Source organism: Zalophus californianus, chromosome 12 (genome assembly GCF_009762305.2).
Source record: "Zalophus californianus isolate mZalCal1 chromosome 12, mZalCal1.pri.v2, whole genome shotgun sequence".
In the NCBI taxonomy this organism is placed as follows: domain Eukaryota; kingdom Metazoa; phylum Chordata; class Mammalia; order Carnivora; family Otariidae; genus Zalophus; species Zalophus californianus.
The window spans coordinates 52845003-52862779 of NC_045606.1; the positions used below are offsets into that span (position 1 = coordinate 52845003).

The 17777-nt window shown below is 38.4% G+C and overlaps 1 pseudogene; it reads left to right on the plus strand.

Annotated features, from left to right (window-relative positions):
• The first annotated feature begins 6465 nt into the window (after positions 1-6465).
• Positions 6466-7466, plus strand: LOC113911651 (annotated as a pseudogene).
• Positions 7467-17777: the final 10311 nt, after the last annotated feature.

Genomic DNA, 17777 nt, shown 5'->3' on the forward strand with positions numbered 1-17777 from the left:
ATCAAACAGTGACCCTATCAGATTTTAGGGTGCTGGGAGATTCTGAGAACACCATGACCTAGCTATGAATGCCAGGTCAGCTGCTAACCACATAGAGACCCAGCTGTTAGGCCAGATCCCCAAGTCAGGGGTTGCTTTTCTCATTTTCACCAGCCATCTCAGAGATGACTGCACCCCTACCCCTCCGTGACTAGCCCACATATGGTTATGTTGAGCTTTTTTCTGATCATAGGATTGTGTAGCGATACAGCTTCCTCCCCCCAAATGCTGCACAAGCTATTGTAACTTGCCATGGAGAGACATAATCCTCTCTCCTCCAAACGTAGCTAGGTGTGGTAAGTAAGTCCCTGAGATTTCCTCTCTTAGAGAAGGGTACAGTTGCCTCAGAGTGGGAGGGTAAGGGTCTGGGCTAAGACAGTGACAGTGTGGATGTGGAGAAAGTAGGGTCCAGGATGTTGAAGAGGTCATATTCATCAGATCATCAGAAAGAGGAACTGAGGATTCAGACATTGCTAGCTTAGGAGACTGAGTATTAATGATGTTATCAGTGAAGATGGAACTTATTAGTCCACAGCAGGTATTGGGGGGAAGGTGATAATTTCTGTTTGGGACATATTCTATTTGTGGTGCTCAAGGTAGAGATGACCTATAGGCAGTAGAGTGCAGGATTAAATGGAGAGGGTTAGTGCTGAACCTCATCAACACGGAGAAAGCAGGAAAGCACCTTAGATAACAAAGGACAACATAGAGATGAGAGAGAAGGGCTCCTGAACAAAGAAGCAAATTGGAAAAGAAGAAACTGGAAAAATGAAAAAGTGTAAGTTTATCCAAAGTCAAAATCGAAGTTAAGAAAGGACTAATAAATGCATGCTATAAAAAAAAAATCTAAGACATCTCGGAAGTCAAAAACTATGACTGCCCGGTAAGTAGTGGCCATTGTCACTCATTTGTTTATTCAGGAACTATTTATTGAGCACTAAGTGCCAAGGGTTATTCAGATCCTGGAAATAAAATAATGGGGGGGTGGGAGAAAAGAGACAAAAATCTCTGCCCCCATAAAGCTTACATTATAGTGGGGAAAACAAATAATAAAATGAACAACTAACTTAAATGAGATTAAGTGGTAATAAGTATTTTGAAGAAAAACAAGACAGTGTAGGAGAATGGAAGGTATGGAAGGGAGGGAGATTTTTTCATTTTTAGATAGGGTGTTCCTCAACTATGAAGTGAGCTTTGCAAAATGATTTAAAGTACATGAAGAATGAAGTGATACAATTACCTTGTCAGAACATTCTAGACAGCAAGAAAGTTCTCGTTGTTAATGTTAGCTAGACCAACAAGAGAAGAATAGCCTTGCCTGGTGCCTTACACATAGTAGGTACTCAGTATACGTGCAATGAATTAGCACAGTGGATATTCATAAAAGTATCAAGTAATCGACTGATTCTAGAATCTCAATCAATATATGGGCATGACAGTAGATTGATTTGGAAAAAAATAAAAAATATTTAGGAATACCTTATCGATAAAATATACATTTAAGGGTTGCAACTTAACAACTTAAAAGATCTCCTTTTGTTTCCTTCATTTTCTCCTAGAGTAGGTATCAAAGAGATAACTCATGCAATAGATATTTGAAGGATTAGAATGTGGGTGTTTGGGTCAACTAGTTTGGGTTTTTGTGGGGGCTGATATTTTGTTGTCCTTTTGCTTCTGTCCATTGTTTCATCAAAAAGGAACTTCTTATATAAACATTACAGTCTTGCTCTGATTGACAAACAGCAGTACATGATGGTTTCTTATTGCTGAGGGATCTGATATAAAACGGATCTCTATACGCATGTACATACACAATTTATAACAAGACTCGGTGTTAAAAGTTAAATGTGTCTTGATTTTTGAGAACTGAAATATTTGCCTTTCTGCCAGTGCCATGAAGAGTTCATAAATGATGGAAGTACTTTGGCTTTCAGCAAGATGCTATTTCTTCGCAATGCTACCTCTTTGGGGAACAAATATGAAAAATAAAATGTGTCATTTTACATGATACAGAGTCTTTTTATTGTCACCTTCCTGCCTTTAGAAGTGAAAGGAACAAATCATAAAAAGACATACTGTTGGTGCAGGTTCTGTGTTAAATTTAGATATTCTAATGGAGGTTACAATTCAGTGAGTCTTTCCTGTGTCTTTTATTTCTTCCATTCCTTATCCATGGGCAGAGTGACCTGGTAATAAAGCACTGAACCTCGAATAGGATGATTTATGTTTGGCTGGCAGCCTTTCTCAGCTCATATCTCTTGGATATGATGATTTTCCTACCAACTTACTCACAGGAGTAGTTGTTAATATCCATCAGATCAAGCCCTGAAAATTTAAGAGAGGTGGATGTGTACACATGTGGCTTTAAAGACAATTTGCCAAATGTTCAGAGAACACAGTCATGATGATCAATTATATATATATAATTATGTGTGTGTATATATATATATATATATATATATATACACTTTTTTTTCAGTCTTAGAGACTGATACTTAAAAAATTAATGGAACCACACTGAGATTACTTCACATCCACTAGGATGGCTATAATAAAAAAGACAAACAATAACAAGTGTTGGTAAGGATGTGGAGAAATTGGAGCCCTCATACATTGCAGCTGAGAAAATGGTACAGTCATTACAGAACATAGTTTGGCAGTTCTTCAAAAAGTTAAACATAGAGTTACCATATGACCCAGAAATTCCATGCCTACATATATACCCAAAAGAATTAAGAATGTATGTCCACACAAAACTCATAAACAAATGTCATAGCAGCATTATTCATAATAGCCAAAAAGTCAAAACAATGCAAATGTCCATCAACTGATGAATGAATGGTTAAATAAAATGTAGTAAATCCATACAAGGGATTAATATTCAGCCACAGAAAGGAATGAAGTACTGATAACTGTTATAACATGGATGAGCCTTGAAAGGCATGCTAAGTGAAAGGAGCCAGCTATGAAAGTCCAGATATTGCTTGATTCCTTTTATGTTGAAATGTCCGGAATAAGTAAATCCACAGAAACAAGCAAAGATTAATGGCCTCCTAGGACTGGGGAGTTTGTGGGTAAATGAGGAGTGACTGCTAATGGTTATGGGATGTTTTTTTAATGGGTGGTAAAAATGTACTGAAATTAGATAGTGGTGATGTGTGCACAACTTTGTGAATATACTAAAAAGTCATTGGACTGTACACTTCAGAAGAATGACTCTTATGGCATGTGAATTGTATCTCAAAGTTATTTTTTAAATGTTTACATCAAGGACTTGAAAGTTGACTATCAGATGATATAAAGGGATTATTGTTAATTTTTGATATACTATTTTAAATTTTTTAGCACAAAATTTAATTTTTGACATAATATGGTAATGTTTTCAAAACAGGTTATACAAAGATGATCATTAAATACTTATGAATAAATTTTTTAAAAATTAGTTGCAGGAGCACTAGGGTGGCTCAGTTGGTTGAGCGTTCGACTCTTGATTTCGGCTCAGGTTATGATCTCAGGGTCATGAGATCAAGCCCCACCTCGGGCTCTGCAGTCAGCAGGGAGTCTGGTTGGGATTCTCTCCTCTTCCTTGGCCTCCCCCCAACACTGCTCTCTCTCTCTTTTTTTCTCTTTCTAAAATAAATAAATCTTAAAAAAAAAAAAAGAAGGCAGAAGTTGTTATAAGGACTATAAACTCCAAGGACAGTTGTGAAAGTCAGCAGACAACTGAGAAATGATAGTCACTGTTGGTAGGGCAGGGGGTGGAGCAGGTGGTTAACTTCATTACATCGATTCTTACAGTTTTTTTTTTTCCATTTTAGCAACTCTGAAATTAGGATGCACATACTAATCAATGGCATATCATAGATTAATTGGAAATATTTTTTTCTTAGTGGTACATAAAATGAGCATCTTATACACAATAGCTACTTATAGTCTATGAAATAACAGTATTGCTGGTACTATTATCACTACTCTTACTATGAAGACATAGACGGTTTTCATTTTCTGTCCTTTTAGCTAAATGTTCTTCCTGACACATCTGATCCTCAAAGAATATAATTTCTTTCTTCTGTCTTTGCCCCCTCCCCCGTTTCTTATCTCTTGTTGTCCTCATTTGTTACTCCTTGATCCAACAATCACCATCAGTGTGACTATAAGCAATCATTTTAAACTCCTTCAAAACAAGTAAATATGTGAGGTTATGGATGTGTTCATCCTTTTACCATATATACATACGTATACATACTATCATGTCTTTCTACTTTCAGTATCATATAGCTTTGTCAATTGTACCCAGTAAAGCTGAAAAAATTTGCTTAAAACCACAAAAATAATAAAAATAGATAATAGATCATTAAATGCAAAAGAAAAGATGTTCTTTTAGAAAAGAGGCCATAGCTTGATAAAATTATCTTCCTCAAAAATGATAAACATATAGGAAATTTTAAATGTGCAAGTTAGTCTTTATTTTCCAAGGAAAAAGAAACAAGACAATTGTATGTAATTCAAATAAGATCCTTTCTACTTAAGAACAAAAAATGATGTCTTCCATCTTCGTTTCCTTACTATCTGTAAAATGAGGATAGGGAGAGCTCTCCTGTAAGGAGTTTATGTTCTAGGCAGTGTTCTAGGCAATAGGATGGAGCAGTGAACTGTAGATACCCAAGTATTTAGCCATGGGAAGCCTACATTCTAGGGACGTGCGGGGAGAAGAACCATCCATAAACAATTACTATATCAAGTAGTTATATGCATTATAAAAATAATTTAATTGAATAAAGTGGTTAGAGTATAATGAGCTACTATTTTTTATGGATGTTCAGGGAAGCCTTCTCTGATTAGGCAACATTTGAGTAAAATTAGTAAGGTAATTAAATAATCATGATGAAAATATTGGTGATTAACATAACAATAAAAAATTTAAAAAAAAAAAAAGAAAGAAAATATTCTGTAAACTATAAAGGTAAAGACGTACTTTCTTTCAACATGCTATAAAATCACCGTGTTCTGGGTTAGGCCCTAAAAAAGCACTCAGCCCAATGTCTCTGTCATTATGAAGTTCATGGGCTTGTCTGGGAGACAGATATGTAAACAATGATTGCTATGCAGTATGATAAGTACTAATGTAGAAAAGTCTAACATACCATGGAAACATATAGGAAGCAGACCATAGCAGAACGCTTCAGGGAGGCAACGCCTTCGGGTCCCCTCCCTCTTCAGGAGCTTTGTACTATCACTTTGCTCTTGCTCAATAAACCTTGCTTTGCTGCCCACCACTCTGTCTGGTGTACCTCTTCATTCCTCGAAGCCGTGAGACCAAGAACCGTGGGCACCAATGGAGAAAAAATCCTGCAACATTTATGGGGGCTCCTCCGGGATCTCCACCATCGTTAAGGACAACTAACCAATAAAGATCAAACTCCAAATGGTGGTTCAGATGGAGCCTCACCTGAAGGTCAAAACCAAACATCTACAGGGGATCCTTGATCAGGATGAGAGGAACCCTGACTGCCACCCCATCCAATGCCCCTGACCAGCAGGAAGTAGCTACGATGGGTCGTCGCCTTTCTTCCCTAACAGCAGTTAGGGTTACCTCTTCACAGGGGGGAATGATGAAGGGTAGTTGGAAGGAAGGCAGGCAGGGACAAGGGGCCCCCCCACCCTAAGAGGAAACCACCCTTAAAAGGATCTTCCACCACCCTGGAAGGGGTCCTCCATCCTTTCACAGGTGATAGGTAGGTGACAAAAATCTGATTGGATGATAGGCACAGGGAGGGTTCATCAGATTAAAACAGCCCCCGCTAACAAGCCCATAAAAACCCCTAGACTTAGAAACTCCTGGGACAACTACTTCAGGTTCCCTCCCTCCTTGGGAGCTTTATACTATCATTTTGCTATTGCTCAAGTTTTGCTGCCAAAAAAAAAAGAAAAAAAAAAAAAGGCTCCATGGATGAAATACCATGTGAGTCAAATCTTTAAAAATATTTTTAAATTAAAAATACGTTTTTAGAGAAATTTCCTGTAATACCGAGAAACACACCAGAAAGAAAACAACACCTCCATTACCTCTTTGTAATTTCATTTTTTTTTCACATGGGAAAATAAGAAAAGCCTTTCCCTTCTTACCTTTAGGATTGGCAAACGTCTGTAGAAGGCATAATAGTAAATATTTTAGGCTTTGTGGTCCCGACAGCCCCTGTCATAGCCACTCAACAGTGCCACTGTAGCACAAAACAGCCACAGATGATCCACAGACGAATGAGCGTGGCTGTGGCCCAATAAAGTTTTATTTACAAAAATAGGCAACCAACTGGATTCAGTCCTAGTTCATCAACTTTTGCCTTACCCCAAACCTCAGAGATCTGTAATAAAAAGTGTGGTGCGAGAGCTTCCTGAAGCGAGCCAACCCAGTCAGCAACTCTTAAAATGGAGCCAGTCACTTCTTCAGACAGGTCCCCAGCTCTGGAAAATGAGCATCCTCAAGAAACCCCAAAATCCAACAAAAGTGTGTATACTTCCTTCATGAAGTCTCACCGCTGCGATGACCTGATTCCCACGAGCTCCAAATTGGTTGTATTTGATACAACCAATTGTACTTCCCTGCAGGTGAAGAAAGCTGTCTTTGCTTTGGTGACTAATGGTGTATGAGCTGCCCCTTTGTGGGATAGTAAGAAGCGAAGTTTTGTAGGCATGCTGGCCATTACCAGTTTCATCCATATCCTGCATCACTACTATAAATCAGCCTCAGAACAGATCTATGAGCTGGAAGAACACAAGATAGAAACTTGGAGAGAGGTGTACCGACAGGACTCCTTCAAACCGCTCACCTGCATTTCTCCTAATGCCAGCTTGTGTGATGTTGTCTCCTCATTACCTTGAAACAAGATGCACAGGCTGCCAGTTATTGACCCGGAGTCAGGCAACACCTTGTACATCTTCACTGACAAGCACATCCTCAGGTTCTTCCAATGGTTTATCACTGAGTTTCTCAAGCCAGAGTTCATGTCTAAGTCTCTGGAGGACCTGCAGATTGGTACCTCTGCCAACATTGTTATGGTCTGCACCACCACCACTGTCTACGTGGCTCTGGGCATCTTTGTACAACACCGAGTCTCAGCACTGCCAGTGGTAGGTGAGAAAAGGTGTGTGGCGGACATCTACTCCAAGTTTGATGTTATCAATCTAGCAGCAGCAAAGACCTACAACAACCTAGAAGTGTCTGGGACCAAAGCCCTGCAACATCGATCCCATTATTTTGAGAGTGTCCTCAAGTGCCACCTGCATGAGACTCTGGAGACCAGCAGCAAGGGCTGGTGGAAGCAGAACTTCACTGGCTTGTTGTGGTAGGTGAGAATGATGTGGTCAGGGCGGTTGTGTCCCTGCCTGACATCCTGCAGGCCTCGGTGCTCACAGGAGACAAGCCCTGAGCTGGGGAAGGGGGGTCAGGCAGCACCAGGGGATATGCCCCACTCACTGCCTGCCCAGGGTTTCTAGGAACCACAGATGAAACCTTGTGAGAAGTATGACTTTGTTCCCTGCTCGGGAGCTGGGGAAGGTGTGGGGGGAGGAAGGAGAATGGATTTTTAGCGGTCCTTATCCTCACACGTACCGCCTAGCCCAGCCTAGCCCCAGCCCTCTTAGAGGTAGCCGCCTTTCTGGGTGAGGGATGGGCTTTTGCCCCTCAGGCCAGTTCAGATCTCTGAGAGATCCACAGACCTCACCCAGCCTTTGGCCTCTATCTCTGCCCTTGACTCCATCCTAAGATAACAGCACAAAAAAACTCTTCCTAATGGTATTTTCATTCATCCTGTTCCACGCTGTAAGGAGGAGGCTGAGGCCATTTAGTGACATTTCTTCCCATAATGGGAGCGGGGAAGATCGTGGGGAGGAGGGCCTTTGGGTTCCTGTGCTACGTGCATATGAAGGGAGATGGGGGTTAGGTGGAGGAGGAATGCAGAGTGATTAGCTGAGGTTATTGCTTTTCCTGTCAAACCTGATTAAAATGACAGGAACCTCTTCATGATAAAATAAATAAATAAAGATAAAAAGTGTGGTGCATGTCCAATTTCCTGTTTTCGCTAAGAGTTAAAAGATGCATAAGAATTTTTCAGGATAGTGGGTCAAGGGAGGAGCAATATAACCAAAACAGATTGAAAATTACAGCTATGAAAAAACCAAAAACAATCAATTCAGGGACTATTCAGAGAACTGAACTAACCATAGTTAATATGCTTAGACCTGGTGTTTCACAGGCTAAATCAAACGGCTCCTGTGTAATAATAAATTAATGACAATTTTCTATCTTACTGAGGGGGGGAGGAGCGTCTTGAGAAGGAATGACTAGAGATATCTCTAGATAAAATTTTAATTTTTCCTCCATTGTGCTTTTGGAGTCTAAGTTACCTATGGGGGGAAGAAATGTTCTTAACTTCCATTTACAGTCATTCCCTAGTGTTCAGATGTGAATAAAATGAACATAATGACTTTAACATCTTCATTTCCCCCTTGACTCCAAGTACATTTCTAAAGATCTTCTCTGATCCGCCATAGGCTTTAAGTCCACCATATTTACTCCTGAAACTTCACATCTGTTAGCCTCTGTGACACCTGTTTGTTAGGGTTTTTTGTTTGTTTGTTTTGTTTTGTTTTTGTTTTTGTTTTACCCATAAGTGAGATGATCTGGAACTTCTGAGTGATTCCTCTAGCCCTGCATATCTTGGCTAAGACTTTTTTTCCCAACCCCTCCTAAATTTTTCTTCTTCTACCAGTATCCAGTTATATAAACAAAGCCAAGTAATGATATATACCACTTACCAAGAAAATCTCTCAATGGGAAAATGATGTAGGGTTGAGTTACATACTTATAACTATGGTAAGTTGAGCAAATCACTTGTGTCTGATCTATAAAATGGATATTGAATTATTTCCTAGGGTTGTGGTATCAAAAAACCACTTGGGTGAAAGCTTGAACCGGTATTCAGCAGGTCATAGGTGCTTAATTAATATTAAGCCCCTTCATTCCCATTAATTAATACATATGCCTATTTATAAGTTTAAATACACCTTCATGTATTTAAATACACCTTCATGAACTGAAATACAGAACATCAGTCTTCATAACTATAGACTTATTTGATGCTGAAAGTAACTGAAATAGTTTGGGTTTTTAAAAATTAAAGTAGCATTTAAATCATCTTGAAGAAAAGGGGAGGAGGGAATGAAGGAGAAATTAAAATAACGTTCCTACCCTCGCTTCTCTTGATTTAGTGCTTCATCTTAAGCTTTAACATGCTCATAATTTCTAGTAATATATTATATATTCTGAGCCCAACTTTGTTCTCACTCGTGTTTTTCTCTCTTCTTTCACTCTGCCTTTAACTCATGTTACTTGTTGTATTTTATGTTCATCTGTAAGCTTCCTGAAATCCTTTTTGGAACACAGTGGGGTATAAATAAAATAAAATACTCTGTGTTGGACATGGCAACTTCAGAAAGAGAGCCCACGGAAATCAATAATTCTTACCACTGCCTGCAATAGTACAACCCCAGCCCTTCATCTGGGGCTTGTTGGGCAACAAAATGCAGTTTGCCTTTTCCTGAACCTGGTTTACTAATTTAAAAAATTAAAATTGCTAACATTTGTCACATCCTTAGTAAGTGCTCAATAATATTAGTCTGAGAACTTTTACCTGTGTTGTTTTCACATAATTCCCCCAACAATTCTAAGAGGCAGGTACTATTTATTATCTCCATAGTACAGCTGAGGAAATGGGTGACAAAGAAATTAAATAAAAGCTTCTTCAGGTCACACACGTGGTAAATGGCAAGCTGGGATCCCACTGGAGGCAGCCTGACTTCAAAGCCCTTAGCCTTAGCCACTGTGTAATATGACACTCAGAGGATTTATAAAATACTTGGGAAAGACTTTTACAATGTCTTTCTTTATTTGGTTTTAGTCTCATGGATATTTATAAATCATAGGAAAGACCTTTTTTTTTTTTTTTTAAACAAATCAGTTTACTGCCCTGGAGTGTTATTTCTTGGTCTTTTCTTCAATGTATTTTTCAAAAATTTCAATCCAGACTTTTCATGACTAGGAAAGAGAGAGAATGAGTGAAAATACCCTGCCCTTTCAAACAGTCAAATCAATTCAACAAAATATTCATAGAGACATCACTATATCAGACCCAGTGTGAGATCCTCAGGCTACAAGATTCTTTGGCTTTGTGGTATCGAGTCCATATTTCATCCAAATATGAAACATGGAGTGATAATACTGTGATGTGAGATAGGACGGTAGTAATACCTGATGCTCTGAGAGCATGAAGGGTAGGTACCACACCCAAATGGATCATTTACGGAAGGCTCCCCCCAGAAAAATTGCCTCAGTTGAGGTCTTTTGGAAGATGAGATGAGAGAAGAAGTGGCAGTGTTCAGGGTATGGTGTATCAAGCTGCTTGGGACGACATGACAAAAATACCACAGTGTGAGTGGTTTAAGCAACAGACATTTATTTCTCAATATTCTGGAGGCTGGGAAGTCCAAGATCAAGGTGCCGGACAATGTGGTTTCAACTGAGACCTCTCTTCCTGGCTTGTAGACAGCTGACTCCTTGTGTGTCTTCACATGGTGGGTTGGGGAGTGGAAAGTAAGAGAGAGTACCCTCTGGTATCTCTTCTTATAGACACTAATCCTGTCAAATAAGAGTCCCCCTCTTATGACCTCAGTTAATCTTAAGTACCTTCTATAAAGCCCTTTCTCCAAATACAGTCCCCTTGGGGGTTGAAGCTTCAACATATCAATTTGGAGGGCAAACAAACATTCAGTCCATAACACATAAGTAGGGGGAGGGAGAATAGGGTTTGAGCACGGAAAATATTTCAGGAAGGCAACATAAAACTGAGAGACTGTCCAAGGATCTGCACATAATTCAATAGGTAAGGTGTTTGGATACTAGAGAGAGGCAAGTTACCAAGGTAAGCTGGAGTTTAGACTTCATCCAAAGAGCAATAGTATTAAGAAACCATTGAAAGACTTTCACCTCAGAAGGGGCATGATGGAGCTAAATTCTTAAAAGACCCTTGTTGTGGGTGCCTGGGTGGCTCAGTTGGTCAAGCGTCCAACTCTTGACTTTGGATCAGGTCATGGTCTCAGGGCCATGAGATAGAGCCCCACATCGGGCTCCAGGCTCAGCACAAAGTCTGCTTGAAATTGTCTCTCTCCCACCCACCCCCCCCACCCCTCCCTGCCCTGCTTGCATGCCCTTTCTCTCTCTCTCTCTCTAAGTAAATAAATAAAATCTTAAAAAAAAAAAAAGGACTTGTAGTAGGGAGAAGAGACTGGAGAGCATCAAGAGAGAAGGCAATCTGTGAAGGAGAAGGAGACGGTAGTTTTAGGGTAGTGACAGGACAGAAGTGGACAGTTAGAGACATTTAGGGAGTCAAAACAGCATGACTTGGTGAGAAATTGAACACTGGAAGAGGGAGAGAGAGGTGTCAAAGATGGCACCCAAGTGACTGGCTTGGGCTTCCGCAGCACTTGGCACTGGAGGAAACAGGAGCTTCCATATAGAACACAAAGACAGAATTGTCACTGCGTCCCAGGCAAGGCAGTGCGAAAACTCTCTCTTAGTTGCTAACCACCCCAAACGTGGCTGGAGTCTATGACACCCACAGCTTTCTGTCACTGAGCCTACCTTTGATAGCCACCTTTAAGCCTAAGAGTTTGAAGGCTAGTAACACCTCATTAGTGTTTATCAGCTTTTACCAATTTCCACATAGGCTTGTGGAATATCCCTTTTGTCTTTGATTTATTTTCTCAAAGTATGTGGGGAATCTAGAGCTAAAAGAAATAGACCTCTGTGACCTTGTCAGTATATATCTAAACAAAGATGTAGTTAAATATTGTAGTAACAATAATAGCGATTGATGTTATGGAGTGTTACCGGGTACCAAGTGCTGGGTTAAGACGTATAAATATATGTTAAATTTAATCCTGACAACCACTCTCTGAGGTAGGTACTGTTATTATCTTATAGGTAAAGACACTGAAATTTTGGATTTAAGTGACTTGCTGGTAAATCACCCAGCTCAGAAGTCAGTCTCAGACAGATTGGCTTTTGATGTTCTAATCCTGATTTTAATATCATTTTGTCTTTCCAATTTTATCTCTAGGATGGTTTAACAATTGAGATATAATTTTAAACATTTTATGTATCAAATTGTTAGCATTTGTACTGTGATTTAAAATAACTTTCTAGTTATTATAATAATGGAGTCTTACTGTGAGAAAGTTGAAAAAGAAGAAAGAAAATAAAAATAATCCATAATCCTACCACCTGGAGGTAACTATTATTATAATTTTGATAAATTTCATGCTACGATTTTTCAGTACATATTTTTTTAGTTCAGATCAGTATTTATACATCTTCACCATGCTTTTTTTCATTTAAATTATAAATATAACCCTGTCTCCACGCTATTAAACATGATTTACAAATGTTATTTTCAATGGCTAAAAAATATTTCATTGTAAGGATATATTATAATTGATGTAACCATTCACACATTTTGAACATTTAGTTTTTTTCTCATTTTCCTACTGCTATAAATAACATATGTGGTATTTCAAGTTATTTCTTTTAAATGTATTACCAGAAGTGTAATTATTGCTTCAAAAGGGTAGTCACATTTTTATGGCTCTTACTATTTTTGAAAAACAGTGAAACAATAGACACTCTCATCAACAGGAAATAAGAATTCCTGCTTCCTCATACCTTCACCAGTACTGTGTATTATCACTTTTAAAGCTCTATTAATAATTTTAATCCTTTTAATAATTTTTATTTTTATTTTTTGGCTACAAACAACATTTAACATTGTTATATACCTTTGAGGTTGTTTTTATCTTTAAAAAATTTTTCGTTTCCTGTCCCTCATCCATTCACCTATTTATTCATTTTACAAATATTTATTGAGCAACTATTACACACCAGTTTCTATTTGAAACTTTAGAATAATGGCAGTAAACCAGAAAGGCAAGGTCTCTGATCTCATGGTGCTATCAGACTAGGGAAAGTCATATAGTAAATGGATTAAAAAATTTTTTTTCTTAAATCCGATCAGAAAGGGCTATGCAAAGCATTTATTTAAAAGAGATAATGTAGGGGCACCCGTGGCTCAGTCGTTACGCGTCTGCCTTCGGCTCAGGTCATGATCCCGGGGTCCTGGGATGGAGCCCCGCATCGGGCTCCTTGCTCAGCGGGAGGCCTGTTTCTCCCTCTCCCACTCCCCCTGCTTGTGTTCCTGCTGTTGCCATCTCTCTCTCTGCCAAATAAATAAACAAAATCCTTAAAAATTATTAATTAATTAAAGTGGTAATGTAAAACAATAGAGCATAGTTCTTAAAAGTTTTGGTCTCGGGAACCCTTTACAATTTTTTAAATTACTGAGGGCGCCAATGTGGGCTGTATCTGTCAACATTTAGTGTATTCAAAATAAAAACCAAAAAATTCTTAATACACAGGAACACTCGAGCACCCATTCCATTAATAGCCATCAGAGAGATGTGGTCACCTACCAAGTAGCCTCTGGAAAACCCCACCATGCACTCATAAGGAAATGAGGATAAAAAGACAAAGAATGACAGTGCGATTATGAAAACAGCCTGACCTCATAGATCCCTTGCAAAGATCTCAAGGACTCTTGGAATCCCCAGACCATATTTCAAGAATCACTCTGATGGAAAATGACTTGATACTCTGCATTGGGAGGTTAGAGAAGGTCTCTCTGAAGCTACGACATTTAGCTCAGGAAGCAAGTGATGAGAAAGAACAGCAGTGAGAATGTCAAAGGGAAGAGCATTCAGTTTGTGAGAATTCGTCCAGTCATATATGTGCACACACATACATATATATGACTTGATGAAGCCTAGCATATATATATACACATGTCTATAGATACAGACACACACCTTTATAAATATACTATGCTTCAATGAAAATGTTTTTCAGCAAGATTTAAAAGGATAGATACTATAAAGGCTAATTAAAAAGTAAGGAAAACCATACATGCTAAGAGTGGCTTTACTAGACTCGCATTTTTATTAATATTAAAGACATTCAAGCCAAATATATGAAGATTTCAGATCAGGTGCCTTGCCACTGGAAAAATAAAAATAGACTTGCTCTAAACCCTGAGGGTCACTATCTCTGGAGGATAAGGACTTCCTGAGAGTCGAGTTCTATATTGACTCTTGCATTGTTTTGAGTAGGGGAAAAAATAAATATTCACAAATTTGGGTCCAGAAACATAATTTCTACCCCTGAATTTAGGGCACCAGATGGTCAAACAACAGCTTCTTATTTATTTGCAGTCTCTCATCAAAAAATTGGTGCCCAACAATTGAATGAACTACTTTTCTTTATTCTTTTCCAAAAATCTATATTTATTTTTACATTACCAAGCGAAAATAGTGTCACTGTAATTTTGTAATACATTAAAAAATATAAAATCTTAAACCCTAATAAATTATTAACTTTTCTCTTTTTTCCTTTTTTTTAAATCAGCCTGATTTTTACCTGATACAATTAAATCTCACAATATTGTATACTGCTTTTTCTTTAATTATAATTTACTTATTCACTTATTTAATTATACTTATGATTTATGTTCTGCCCTTCTATTAGAATATAAATGTTACAAGAACAGGACAAGGGAGTGATGCTTATTTTGTTCATTGGTATTTTTCAAGTGCTTGAAACAATACTTGATACATTATAGGTGCTCAATAAGTCCTTTTGTTGATTTAACATTGAATATAGCATATGTATCTTTTCATATTGCTATAGTCTCCTAACTATTCCTTTGGGTAAACTCTATTCTTCACTCTTGAGGAGCATAATCCAGAATAAAAGCTTCCTACTCAATGTTTTATATTTCACATTCCAAGACACTCCCTTCAGGTCATAATTCAAACTCGAACGCTTATGTAAATTTAGGCAGTTAAATAAATTAGCATGCGGGATCTAAAGGAAGTTTGCAATAAGGAATGGTGTGGTCTGTGGAAAATTTGAGAGCGCATCTCCTACCATATCCAGAGGGGACCCCAGCCATTCAACTCTAGCCAATGATAGGCATGCAAGAATTAGAACCCAGTGAGTGCTACCAGGTCATCTGATTTTTTATGAAAAGGCAGAAATTGGAAATTCCATCTCTATGCTGCTGATTTTCAATGTTGCCAACTAAATCAAATTTTTATAAAGCACTGTGAAGGCCTACCCACATGGCCAAACAAAATGAATCCAAGGACACAAGAATATGCCACTTCACACACAGTAGAAAAGCTCTTATTAAAAGACAAACAAAGACAGAAAATAAACAAGTATTGGCAAGAATGTGGAGAATTGGAACGCTTGTGCATTGCTGGTGGGAATGTAAAATGGCACAGTCGCTCTGGAAAATGGTGTGGATGGAGATGGCCGTTGGCTATGCCTGCATAACAATGTGCATGTAATGAATACCACCGAACAGAACACTTACCAATGGCTACAGTGGTAAATTTTAGGGTGTGTACATTTTGCCAGGTTTTATTTATTTTAATGAATCCATGGGAATCCATCTCCAGTTTGAGACCCCGAGTCCAGCTCTCTCTGTAGATGTGTGCAAGCGCTCGTGCATATGTGACTGGAACGCTTTGATCTTCTGTGTGGTGAGTCACTGTATAGAATGGACTGCTCCAAAGGAGTAGGTTATCAGTAGAGATAAAACAAACACTAGACCAGGATGTTACAGAAAAGAGTAAGTGCTGACTCAGTCTGGGCTTTTAACCATCCAACATTTAAGTGCCTTTAAATCCTACTATTCTATGAGCGTCCTTGATCGCATACAGTCTTTTAGAATAATTTGCCTTCCAAATTCCATTTCTGTGACTATCCATGTTTCTATCTGAAGCCCTAGGAAAGATGCCTAACTTCGCTGTGATTTTCTAGCATCATCAAAATAAAGACAACAGTACTTGCAAACAAAAATAGCTAGAATGTGCTTTAAGATCCTTCAGCTGATATTGTATAAGTAGAAAAAAATTATTACTGTGACTAATACCTACTGTCCTTCACATGGCTAAATCATACTTAACACCATCACATGCTATGAAAGCTGGTCAATAGGGTATGGACTGAAAAGAAAAACTCATGAAGCAAGCAATTAAAAAATGAGTAATATTTTTTAATTATGTAGAAGATAAATATATCCAACCCAGTTAAAATTTTGGTTTTGTTTTTTCCACACTCCATCTGAATATTCCGAAGTTAGTATTCCCATAAACAGGGTCGCCATTTTGCCAAGAAGAGACAAATGGAGATTAGTTTAAAGCAATCATATATAAAAACTGCCAATTCTGAGTCCAGTTGATTTTTTTTTTTAAAGAAAGAAAAAGTAAAAGAAGAAAATCTAATAGATTACAGCCACTTGGAACAAGTTCCAAAAGGGTATCTGAAATCTTATCTCCTTTTTTCTCTCCTGTTTGCTTTCCCTCACTCTCCTCAGAAAATCCTCGTTTTAGCTGGCAGCAAGAAATGCCACATAGCCTTAGCAAATCAAATATTTTTTTCTTGGAGACAGTCTCTGGGGAAAATGGAGCTACCTGAAAGGCTAGATGGAATTTAATTTTTAATCCAGAAATGTGTCCTTAATAGGAGTCCTTTACATAGCAGATACCATTTTTTATTATTAATGTGAGTGTTACGGGACCGCAAAGCATGTCATCTCCTTGCAGAGCTCCTTTAACGAGGTGGCACTAAGGAAAGTCTGCCTCCTTTTTCACAGCTGGCCCATAGGACATTTGCTGAGTTAAAAGAGATGAGAAAGATAAAACTTTCTATATTCTGTCTTGGCAGAGGTACTACAGAAAAGCACAAATTATCTGGGGTTTTTTCTTTTTAATCTGTGACTGGTTTAAATAGTTTAATATGTAGCTGGAAGTGGAGCATTTGTTCTCAGACATATTGGTATTCCTTTGTTTAGTGGATTTGGAGTCTTCTAAAATAAGGAAAGATGACCAATTCTAAGACTGAAAACACAAATATTATAAATCAGGTTTATGGTTTGTTTAGGTAAAAATTAGAAAAGCACCCAAAACAGAATAAAGTTTGTAAAAAAAAAAAAAGTGCTTTTTTTTATTTCTTTCAAGTAATCTCTACACCCAACGTGGGGTTCAAACTCACAACCCCAAGATCAGGAGTCTCATGCTCCACAGCCTGAGCCAGCCAGGTGCCCCCATTTGTTAAATTTTTTAATTGAGGTAGGCAGAGTAAATATCTTCATGTGTAGAATTAGTAATGTGATTCTGAACCAAACTGAATATTTCATTCAATTTGTTAACGTGTTCTCAATGAGAAAAAAAATGGCAGGGGGAGTGGCGCCTGGGTGGCTCAGTTGGTTAAGCATCGGCCTTCAACTCAGGTCATGATCCCAGGGTCCTGGGATCAAGCCCACGTCAGGCTCCCTGCTCCGGGGGGGGAGGGAGGGGGGTCTGCTTCTCCCTCTGCCGTTCCCCCTGCTTGTGTTCTCTCTCTCTCTCTCAAATGGTTAAATAAAATCTTGAAAAAGAATAAAAAGCATCAGCAAATGAACTGCCCTCTCTCCCTTGCTTCTCCCAAACTTTGAACAGTATTAGGTTGAATCTTACATGTGACTGTTTTTTAAGTCAGACAAACTTGAAACTAGCAATTTCATATGGTT